The sequence below is a fragment of the Felis catus genome, chromosome E2 (genome assembly GCF_018350175.1).
Source record: "Felis catus isolate Fca126 chromosome E2, F.catus_Fca126_mat1.0, whole genome shotgun sequence".
Classification (NCBI taxonomy): Eukaryota; Metazoa; Chordata; class Mammalia; order Carnivora; family Felidae; genus Felis; species Felis catus.
Window position 1 is genome coordinate 16,979,885 of NC_058382.1, and position 11,808 is coordinate 16,991,692.

Genomic DNA, 11,808 nt, shown 5'->3' on the forward strand with positions numbered 1-11,808 from the left:
CTACTAAATAAAATTTTTGAGAATTTTGCACTCTTCTAAACAAGCAGTCTTTTAATAAAAATATAATGTTTTAAATTATTTCCAACATTATCCTGAAAATTTCTTGTATACTAAGAATTGTATTTGTTAGTAAAAGAGACCTGAAAAGCACTTTAATTTTTCTGATATAATGAGAAGGCTAGATGTAGGCAGTGGTTGCCCTTGGCCTCCATGGTTGTTTTCGACACAATATCTATCATCCAATTAAAAAATGCTAGATAGGGGCGCCTGGGTGGCTCAGTCGGTTAAGCGTCCAACTTCGGCTCAGGTCATGATCTCATGGTCCGTGCGTTCGAGTCCCGTGTCGGGCTCTGTGCTGACAGCTCAGAGCCTGGAGCCTGCTTCAGATTCTGTGTCTCTCTCTCTCTCTGACCCTCCCCCATTCATGCTCTGTCTCTCTCTGTCTCAAAAATAAATAAACATTTAAAAAAATTTAAAAAAAAATAAAAAATGCTAGATATGCTCAGAGATAAAGCCAGAAAACAGAACCATGGACAATACAGATATTAGAGTTGGCAAACAATTTAAAACAGCTTTAAAATAGTTTTAAAATGTTAAAAACAACCAAAATATAAGGAAATGGGTAAGATAAAGAAATTAAACAGAACTTAAATCTGTAAAAAAGAACCAAATAGGCAACCTACATCAGTAAATGAGGAAATTAAGAAATTAGGGCACCTGGCTGGCTTAGGCAAAAGAACACATGATTCTTGATCTCAGGGCGGTGACTTTGAGCCCCACATTGGATATAGAGATTACCAAATAAATAAACTAAGAAGAAAGAAAGAAAGAAAGAAAGAAGGAAGGAAGGAAGGAAGGAAGGAAGGAAGGAAGGAAGGAAGGAAGGAAGGAAGGAAGGAAGGAAGGAAGGAAGGAAATTAAGAGAATTACTGAACTCAGAGGCACCTGGGTGGCTAAGTCAGTTAAGTGTCCAACTTCAGCTCAGGTCATGATCTCGTGGTTAGTGGGTTGAAGTCCCACATCGGGCTTTGCGCTGACTGCAGGGAGCATGCTTCATATTCTGTATCCCTCTCTCTCTGCCCCCTCCCCCGCTCTCCAAAACAAATAAACATTAAAAAAATTAAAAAGAAAAAAGAATTAATGAACTGAAAGACAAGTCAAAAACAAACAAAAAAATCCACATGAAGTAGAAAAAAACAACAGAAAGAACAGAAGTGAGTATAAGACAAAAGGGACACAGTCCAAAGATTTACCATATATGTAAGTGGAGGGTCTGAGGAATAAAAGAGATTGGAGAGTAATAATTGTCTGAACTGATTAACTGATTAAAAGCCTCAACAAGAGTTTCAAGCTCAGCAAACCTGAAGAATAATAAATAAAAAGGAAAACACAGAAAACCAAAAGCAAAACCACAACCCGAGAAAAAAGTTTTGAAAGTACCCAGAAGAAAAAATGTTACCAATACCACTGATGAAAATGAGAGGGATAAAACAAATGAACAAAATCAAGAATGAAAACGTGAACATCATTATAGATGCCACAGACATTAAAAACATAATAACACTAATAACTTCATGCTCTTAAATTTTAAAGCTTAGATGAAACAAATTCTTTTAAAAACATGCCAAAATGGACAAAACAGACAAAAAACCTGAAACATCTGAAGAGGTAAATTGATTCCACAGTTTAAAATCTTCCTATCAAGAAAAGTTCAGGCCCAGATAGCTTCACCAGTGAATTCTTCCAAATTTAAGGAAAACCTTTAATCTTACACATAGTGAATAGAAAAACACAGGGAATTCTTCTTAATTCATTTTATGAGGCTAATATAAGACTGATATCAAAACAAAGACATAAAATGAAAATTATGGGCCAATATTTCTCATGAACATACATGCAGAAGTTCATTAGCAGATCTAACCTAGTGAAATTGTTAAAAAGTTTAATACTCTATGGGCAAGTAAGATTTATTTCAGGAATGATAGGTTGGTTCAAGGTATGAAACTTAAGATAATTTACCACATTGATAATAATAGTAAAAAAAATATCCTCTCGAAAGACACAGAAAATGCAATTGCTAAATTCAGCCCCCATTAATGTAAAAATCTTAACGAATGAGAACTTCCGACTTGATAAATAGCATCTACAGTAGGTGTTCTGTAGATGCTAGATACAAGGACAATATACAAAAAAAAAAAAATTGTACTTCTAGCAATAAACAACTGGAAAAAAAAATTAAATACCACTGACAATGTCAAATACCCAGGCACAAATATAATAAAAGATGTGCATTGAAAACTACAACAAATCATTGAGAGAAATTAAAGACCTTAACAAATGTAGACATATACTATATTTATTAATTGGAAGATTCAATATTGATAGGATGTCAATTCTCCCCAAATTAACATATAGATTCACAAACAAAACCCCAGCAAGGATTTTTTATTTTTGGTGAGAATTAACAAGTTGATTCTGACATCCAAGGGACTTACAACAGCCAAGACAATCTTAAAAAAGAAAAGAAACAAGGTTGGAGAACTAATACTATAGATTTCAAGACAGTGGCATTGATAAAAAAATAAAATAAAATAAAATAAAACAGAATTACAGTCCAGAAAGAGGATGACAGTATATATCACCTGATTTATGATAAAAGCCTCTAGCATTTCAGATGTGCAAAGATGGTGTTTTCAATAAATACCATACACAAAAACTAATTCAAGATGGACAACAGACTTAAATATGAATGCTAAATCTATAAGAAAACATAGAATATCTGCAGGAACTTGGAAATATAAAGATTTCTTTTCAAGATATGAAAAAAGCACTAATCATAAAAAACAAAGGGCTAAAAACCTGCTAGGAAAATGGGAGAAGACATATACATAGGCATAAGAAAGTACTCAAAAATGATGCCATGTTGAAAGGACACAGGAGCTAATTTGGAGTTCCTAATGGCCAAATCTGGGACAATTTGAGCAACAAATTATATAACAATAATAATGGATTACAACTCATAGAACAAAATAAGTATCCATTAGTTAATAAACAAGTAATTGAATAAACACATGAGGAATAATGGACAGCTTTTTACAGAATTTAATAAATATAGAAGGAATGATGGAAAGAGAAAACCACCACTAGGCACACACCACAGTAATAGTTGTTACAGACAAGAATTATCAATGGGTGAAAGTATGATGAGAACAGTATTTTTTTTAAGTTTATTTATTTAAGTAATCTCTAACCCTAACATGGGGCTCAAACACATGACCCTGAGATCCAGAGTCACATGGTCTTATGACTGAACCAGCCAGGCACCCCCATGAGAACAGTAGTTTTGCATAGTCTCTAAAGCATCTCCTCACAAGATACTTATTAACTAAAAAGAGAAAAATAGTTTTACAAGGAAGAAACCTGGCAGATACCATCTCAACCAAGTGATCATAGTTAACATTACCAGTAATGAGATATACTGGCATCATTATATGACACATTGAGAAGAACATAAACACTATTTCTGTGATCTTTTGGCCAAAAATGCATAGTCTAAATTTAACCATGAAGAAAAAGCAGACAAATCCAAATTGAAAGGCATTCTACAAGAAAACTGGCCAGTACCCTTCAGAAGTATCAAGGTCATGAAAGATGAAAAGAACTAAAGAATTATGTCTGATGGGAAGAGACAAGACAACTAAATCGGTGAAGTATTTTATATTGGGTCCTGGAACAGAAAAGGGCACTGATAGGACAATTAGCAAAATTTAAGTAAGGTTTGTAAATTAGTCAAAAATCTTATTTCTGTGTAAATTTCCTGATTTTCATCATTGTACCATGGGCACCTGAGTGAAGAATACATAGGAATTCGGGGAGCCTGGGTGGCTCAGGCAGTTAAGCGTCCAACTTCAGCTCAGGTCATGATCTTGCAGTTCGTGGGTTTAAGCCCCACACTGGGCTCCATGCTGACTGTGTGAAGCCTGCTTGGGATTCTTTCTTTCTCTCCATCGCTCTCTGCCCCTCCCCCACTTGCACACACTCTCTCAAAATAAATAATACACTTAAGGGGATGCCTGGGTGGCTCAGTCAGTTGAGCATAGGACTTTGGCTCAGGTCATGATCTCATGATTTGTGGGTTCAAGCCCTGCATCTGGCTCTGTGCTGACAACTGACAGCCTGGAGCCTGCTTCAGATTCTGAATCTTCCTCACCCTCTGTCCCTCCCAGACTCAAGCGTGCTCGCTCTCTCTCAAAAATAAATAAGCATTAAAAAAATTAAAAAATAATAATAAACTTTAAAAAAGAATATATAGGAATTCTTTAAACTACATTTACAATATGAAAATAAAAAGTTGTCTTTAAATGAAGACAAAAAAATTTTAAGGGCAGTGAGTGAAAAGACCTGAACAGACACTTTAAAAAAACAGGATAACTTCTGGGACGCAGCAAAGGCAGTCATAACAGGAAAGTATATAGCAATCTAGGCCTTCCTAAAGAAGGTAGAAAGATCCCAGATACACAACGTAACCTTATGCCTTAAAGAGCTGGAAAAAGAACAGGAAATAAAACCCAAAACCAGCAGAAGACAGGAAATAATAAAGATTAGAGCAGAAATTAATGCTATCAAAACCAAAAAAGCAGAACAGATCAATGAAACCAGAAGCTGATTCTTTGAATTAACAAAATTGATAAACCACTAGCCAGTTTGACCAAAAAGAAAAAGGAAAGGACCCAAAAAAATGAAATCAAGAACGAAAGAGGAGCGATCACAACCAACATAGCAGAAATAAAAACAATAATAAGAGAATACTATGAGCAATTATATGCCAATAAAATGGGCAACCTGGAAGAAATGGACAAATTCCTAGAAACACATATACTACCAAAATTGAAACAGGAAGAGAGGGAGGCAAACCATAAGAGACTCTTAAAAACTGAGAATAAACTGAGGGTTGATGGGGGGTGGGAGGGAGGGGAAAGTGGGTGATGGGCATTGAGGAGGGCACCTGTTAGGATGATCACTGGGTGTTCCATGCAAACCAATTTCACAATAAATTTCATATTAAAAAATAATAAATAAAATAAAACCCAAATGCTATAAACTCTGAAAAAAAAAACCTGAAACAGGAAGAAATAGAAAATTTGAACAGACCCATAACCAGTAAAGAAATCAAATTAGTAATAAAAAACCTCCCAAGAAACAAGAGTCCAGGGCCAGATGGCTTTCCAGGGGAATTCTACCAAACATTTATGGAAGAGATAACACCTATTCTCTTGAAGCTGTTCCAAAAAACAGAAATGGAAGGAAAACTTCCAAACTCATTCTATGAAGTCAGCATTACCTTGATTCCCAAACTAGACAGAGATCCCACTAAAAAGGAGAACTACAGACCAATTCCCCTGATGAACATGGATGCAAAAGATATTAGCCAACCGAATCCAACAATACATGAAACAAATTATTCACCGTGACCAAGTGGGATTTATACCTGGGATGCAGGGCTGGTTCAATATCCGCAAAACAATTAACGTGATTCATCACATCAATAAAAGAAAGGACAAGAACCATATGATCCTCTCAATAGGTGCAGAGAAAGCATTTGACAAAATACAGTATTCTTTCTTGATAAAAACCCTCAAGAAAGTAGGGATAGAAGGATCATACTTCGAGGTCATAAAAGCCATATATGAAAGACCCAACACTGATACCACCCTCATTGGGGAAAAACTGAGAGCTTTCCTCCTAAGGTCAGTAACAAGACAGGGATATCCACTCTCGCCAGTTATTCAACATAGTATTGGAAGTCTTAGCTTCTGCAATCGGGCAATACAAAGAAATAAAAGGCATCCAAATTGGCCAGGAGGAGGTCAAACTTTCACTCTTTGCAGATGACATGACACTGTATATGGAAAACCCTAAAGATTCCACCAAAAAACTGCTAGAACTGATTCATGAAGTGAGCAAAGTTGCAGGATATAAAAATCAATATACAGAAATCAGTTGCATTCTTATACACCAACAATGAAGCAAACGAAACAGAAATCAAGGAATTGATCCCATTTACAGTTGCACCAAAAACCATAAAATACCTAGGAATAAATCTAACCAAAGAGGTGAAAAATCTATACGCTGAAAACTATAGAAAGCTTATGACAGAAATTGAAGAAGACATAAAAAAAAAGGAAAAAGATTCCATGCTCCTGGATAGGAAGAACAAACATTGTTAAAATGTCAATACTACCCACAGCAATCTACATATTCAATGCAATCTCTATCAAAATAACACCAGCATTCTTCACAGAGCTAGAACAAACAATCCTAAAGTTTGTATGGAACGCGAAAAGACCCCAAACAGCCAAAACAATCTTGAAAAAGAAAGCCAAAGCAGGAGGCATCACAATCCCGGACTTCAAGCTATACTACAAAGCTGTAATCATCAAGACAGTATGGTACTGGCACAAGAACAGACACTCAGATCAATGGAACTGAATAGAGAACCCAGAAATGGACCTACAGACATATGGCCAACTAATCTTTGACAAAGCAGGAAAGAATATCCAATGGAATAAAGACAGTCTCTTCAGCAAGTGGTGCTGGGAAAACTGGACAGCGACATGCTGTCCAGAATAAACCAGGGCCACTTTCTTACACCATACACAAAAACAAACTCAAAATGGATGAAAGACGTAAATGTAAGACAGGAAGCCATCAAATTCCTCAAGGAGAAAGCAGGCAAAACCTCTTTGATCTTGCCCACAGCAACTTCTTACTCAACACGTCTCCAGAGGCAAGGGAAACAAAAGCAAAAAGAACTACTGGGACCTCATCAAAATAAAAAGCTTCTGCACAGTGAAGGAAACAATCAGCAAAACTAAAAGGCAACCGACAGAATGGGAGAAGATATTTGCAAATGACATATCAGATAAAGGGTTAGTATCCAAAATCTATAACGAACTTATCAAACTCAACACCCAAAACACAAATAATCCAGTGAAGAAATGGGCAAAAGACATGAATAGACACTTCTCCAAAGAAGACATCCACATGGTCAACTGACGCATGAAAAAATGCTCAACATCACTCATCATCAGGGAAATACAAATCAGAACCACAACGAGATACCATCTTACACCTGTCAGAATGGCTAACATTAACAACTCAGGCAAAAACAGATGTTGGTGAGGATGTGGAGAAAGAGGATCTATCTCTTTTGCACTGCCAGTGGGAATGCAAGCTGGTGCAGCCACTCTGGAAAACAGTATGGAAGTTCCTCAAAAAGTTAAACATAGAAATACCCTACGACCCTTGGTGCAGCCACTCTGGAAAACAGTGTGGAGATTCCTCAGAAAATTAAAAATAGACCTACCCTATGACCCAGCAATAGCACTGCTAGGAATTTACCCAAGGGATACAGGAGTACTGATGCATAGGGGCACTTGTACCCCAATGTTTATAGCAGCACTCTCAACAATAGCCAAAGTATGGAAAGAGCCTAAATGTCCATCAACTGATGAATGGATAAAGAAATTGTGGTTTATATACACAATGGAGTACTACATGGCAATGAGAAAGAACGAAATATGGCCCTTTGTAGCAACGTGGATGGAACTGGAGAGTGTGATGCTAAGTGAAATAAGCCATACAGAGAAAGACAGATACCATATGTTTTCACTCTTATGTGGATCCTGAGAAACTCAACAGAAACCCATGGAGGAGGGGAAAGAAAAAAAAAAAAAAAGAGGTTAGAGTGGGAGAGAGCCAAAGCATAAGAGACTCTTAAAAACTGAGAACAAACTGAGGGTTGATGGGGGGTGGAAGGGAGGGGAGGGTGGGTGATGGGTATTGAGGAGGGCACCTTTTGGGATGAGCCTGGGTGTTGTATGGAAACCAATTTGACAAAAAATTTCATATATTGAAAAAAATAAATAAAATAAAATAAAATAAAATAAAATAAAATAAAATAAAATAAAATAAAATAAAATAAAATAAAATAGAAATACCCTACGACCCAGCAATTGCACTAGTAGGTATTTATCCATGGGATACAGGTGTGCTGTTTCGAAGGGACACATGCACATGGAAAGAGCCCAAATGTCCATCAATGGATGAATGGATAAAGAAGATGTGGTATATATATATACAATGGAGTATTACTCAGCAATCAAAAAGAATGAAATCTTGCCATTTGCAACTAAATGGATGGAACTGGAGGGTATTATGGTAAGTGAAATTAGTCAGAGAAAGACAAAAATCACATGACTTCACTCATATGAGGACTTTAAGAGACAAAACAGATGAACATAAGGGAAGGGAAACAAAATATAAAAACAGGGAGGGGGACAAAACATAAGAGACTCATAAATATGGAGAACAAACAGAGGGTTACTGGAGGAGGGATGGGCTAAATGGGTAAGGGGCATTAAAGAATCTACTCCTGAAATCATTGTTTCACTGCATGCTAACTAATTTGGATGTAAATTAAACAAAAACAAAAACAAAAACAGGATATACAAGGGGCACCTGGGTGGCTTAGTCAGTAAAGCATCCAACTTCAGCTCAGGTCATGATGGTGTGGTTTCTGAGTTAGAGCCCAAATCTGGCTTACTGCTGTCAGTGCAGAACCTGCTTTGGATATTCTGTCTCATCTTTCTGCCTCTTTCCAGCTCATGCTCTCTCTCAAAAATAAACAAGGATTTAAAAACAAAAAATAAATTAAAAAAATTTAAAAAAAACCTTTGGAACACACACACACACACACACACACACACACACACACACACACACACACACACACACACACCAGAATATCCAAATAGCCAATAAACCTGTGAAAAGATGCTGAACATCATTACCCATCAGGGAAACAAATTAAAACTGCGATGAGGAGTGCCTGGGTGGTTAAGCAACCAACTTCGGTTCAGGTCATGATCTCACAGCTCGTGAGTTTGAGTCCCGCGTGGGGGCTCTGTGCCTTCAGCAAAGAGCCTGCTTGGAATTCTCACTTTCTCCTCTCTCTCTGCCCCTCCCCTACTTGTGCTTTCTCGCTCTCAAAATAAATAACCTTAAAAAAAAAAAAACTGCAATGAAATTCCACTACATAACCACCAGAATAATTAAAAGACTGGCAATCTCAACAGAGCCAATGTGGAGCAACTCTCATACGTTGCTGGATGGATTGGTACAACCACATGAGAAATTGGTAGAATCTATTAAACAAATGCCCACCATAATATCTAGCAATTCCACTCCTAAATATTTAGCCAAGAGAAAAGCATTTACATGTTCACCAAAAACAGAGAATGTTCATAGCAGCAATACAATCTGTAACAGCCAAAAAATGTAAACTATCAAATGTCCATCAACAGTGTAAGCAATTAATACATTGCAATACATCCCCATGTAATGACAACTAAGTACAACTACAGTGGACAACTTGGACGAATCTCAGACATAATGTGGAAGAAGCCAGGCATAAAAGAGCACATGCTATACAATTCCATTCATATGTGAAGTTCAAGAATGGGTAAAATTAATAGCGATAGACTTCTGAACAGTGATTGTGGGAGAAATAACTGGGAAGGGGCATGAGGGAACCTTCTGGGGTGCTGGCCATGTTCTTTATGTTGCTTTAGGAAATTGTGTTACAGCTGTATACTTAGGATTTGTGCACTTTATGCTCTATCTCCTAAAGATGTTTTTTAAAACTTTGAGAATCATGTTTTGGTAGAAACATGGAGCAATGAGAAGTTTCAAATATTGCTGTGCAAGCATAAATGTGCACACCCACTTAGGTAATTATTTTGGTACTACTGAGTAAAGTGTAGGATATCATATGAGCCAGCAATTCCACTGTCAGGTAGAGAAACTCATGCACATGTATCCGCTGTAAAAGAATGCTGTGGCAGCGCTGTGTATAAAGTCGGAAACTAGAAACAATTAAACACCCATCATTAATCGAAGGGATGAATAACAAAGGATGTAATGCAAAGAAAACAAATGAACCACTACTATATTTAATATAACAACTGTCTAAAACATAGTTGTACAAATAAGCAAAATAAAAGACAAAAGACCATATGATAGCATTTGCAAAAGTTTTAAAACAAGGGAAAACCATAGTATAATATGTAGGTATACAACCTAAGTGAAAAAACCTCATATATTTATCCAGTCACCAAAAACACAATCACACGACCACCACGGGGACAGACAGCTAGCGGTAACCCATAACCAAAGCAACAGGGCCAACACCCTGGGCCTCAACGGTCACATAAGCACAACCACACATTTACCAAGAGGACATTCAGTCACAACCGCACTGACACAGGCACCACACGCCCGCAGATGGTCGCACAGTCACAATCACACTATCCACAGATAAAACCACATAGAATTCACAAGTACCCCCAACTGTACTCTGCAGCACACAGTCACAGAGTCGCACAACCACACGCCCTAACGGGAACAAACACTATTATTACATCTACCGAGTCACAAGCCCCCCACACCTTCACACACAATGCCGCACGTGGTCCCAATCACTCACTCACTCTCTCCCTTTCTCTCTCACACACACAATCCAATCACACCAGAACAGTCCAATCACATCCAATCACACCAGAACAGTCACGAGCTCCCAGACCGTGCTGCACACGGGTAATCACTGGAAGCACACACTACAGGAACAGCTAGTCACAACCACACGGTCATTCACTACATACTACCAGCCAGACACAATCACACAACTTCAATCTTACCTCCTCCGCCGTACAGAGCCGAGCCTCCGGCCCCGCCCTCTCCTAGGGAGCCTCACCCCAGGCCTTCCAAGCTTCCAAAACAGCGGTACCCTCCACAGCGCTGCAACAGTTGTGGGTGCAGACCTGAGGGTACCGCCAGCGCGTGACTTGGAGGCTGAATTCACGCGAGAATCACAACGATGCCGAGGAGTCCTCTGGGAAATGTAGTCAGAAACTTACCTGTGGCCGGCAAGATGGCTCCCGGTCGCCAGAATTTGTCAGGGGTTAGCTGAGGCCCTGCTTAAAGGATTGCGCCCCCTCATGGAACCGCGCACCGGAGGCCTCACAAAGGCTGGCACGGCCTTAGGCAGTGGCTTCCAAAAGCTACTCTGACGTGTTTGAAATGGGTTTCCTTCTCCGGCCCACCCTCCTATCCTCAGGAGTTGTACGGACTCAGGAAGAGGAGGGCTAGTTTGGTTTAGGTAAGATAATTCGCACTATTGAGCCTTCTGGGAAATGTAGTTCGGAGCAGGGAGAGCGTTGGATGGACCCTTTGAAATTCGTCTTGATTCTTCACTGCTCGCGCCTGGCTACACCCCAGAGACTTCTTGGGAGGGTCATTGCGCCCAAGGAGTGCGCAGACTTCTTTGGTCGCTTTTTCGGCCTTTGTTCAGGCGGGAGTTTGGCGTGGGGCTCCTCTGTGCAAACGAGTTGTGGGATCTGAGCTTCTGAGACTTAAAGCTAGGGTGACCGAAAGGGAGGAGACTGGAAACCTGCAACGGGATTGGGGAGGTCCAAGGGGAGGAATTGCTAAACGTGAAACGGGTTTGGAAACGCCAAAAGGGAGGGGTTTGCGACGTTGCAAAGGGGGCTGGTATTATTCTGTGCTATTGATTTGTGTGTGAAAGTCAGGGCCCGAAGAGAGTGATGGGGTGGTGAGTCAGCCTTTGCGGGAAGCAAGTAATGGGATTCCAGGTGTGTGTGATTTAAGGTGTTGGGGGGTCGTGGGGAGAGGGAGAACAGTACTCAGGAGTTTGTGTCTGGGTGTGTAATTGGTAATTTAAATAAATAT

The 11,808-nt window shown here is 38.9% G+C and overlaps 1 protein-coding gene across 4 annotated transcripts in view; it reads right to left on the bottom strand.

The window, feature by feature from the left end:
- The window catches only part of ZNF566 (zinc finger protein 566), a 30,287-nt gene extending 18,696 nt beyond the window's left edge, over nucleotides 1-11,591 (bottom strand). For 3 of the 4 annotated variants that reach the window (XM_045045516.1, XM_045045515.1, XM_045045513.1), the window contains exon 1: nucleotides 10,758-10,916. The gene's annotated coding sequence lies outside the window, so the exon portion shown is untranslated. Of the gene's footprint in view, nucleotides 1-10,757; nucleotides 10,917-10,976 lie in introns of those variants that run through there. The other variant, XM_045045514.1, reaches the window with a different exon arrangement.
- Between the last annotated feature and the right edge of the window lie 217 nt (nucleotides 11,592-11,808).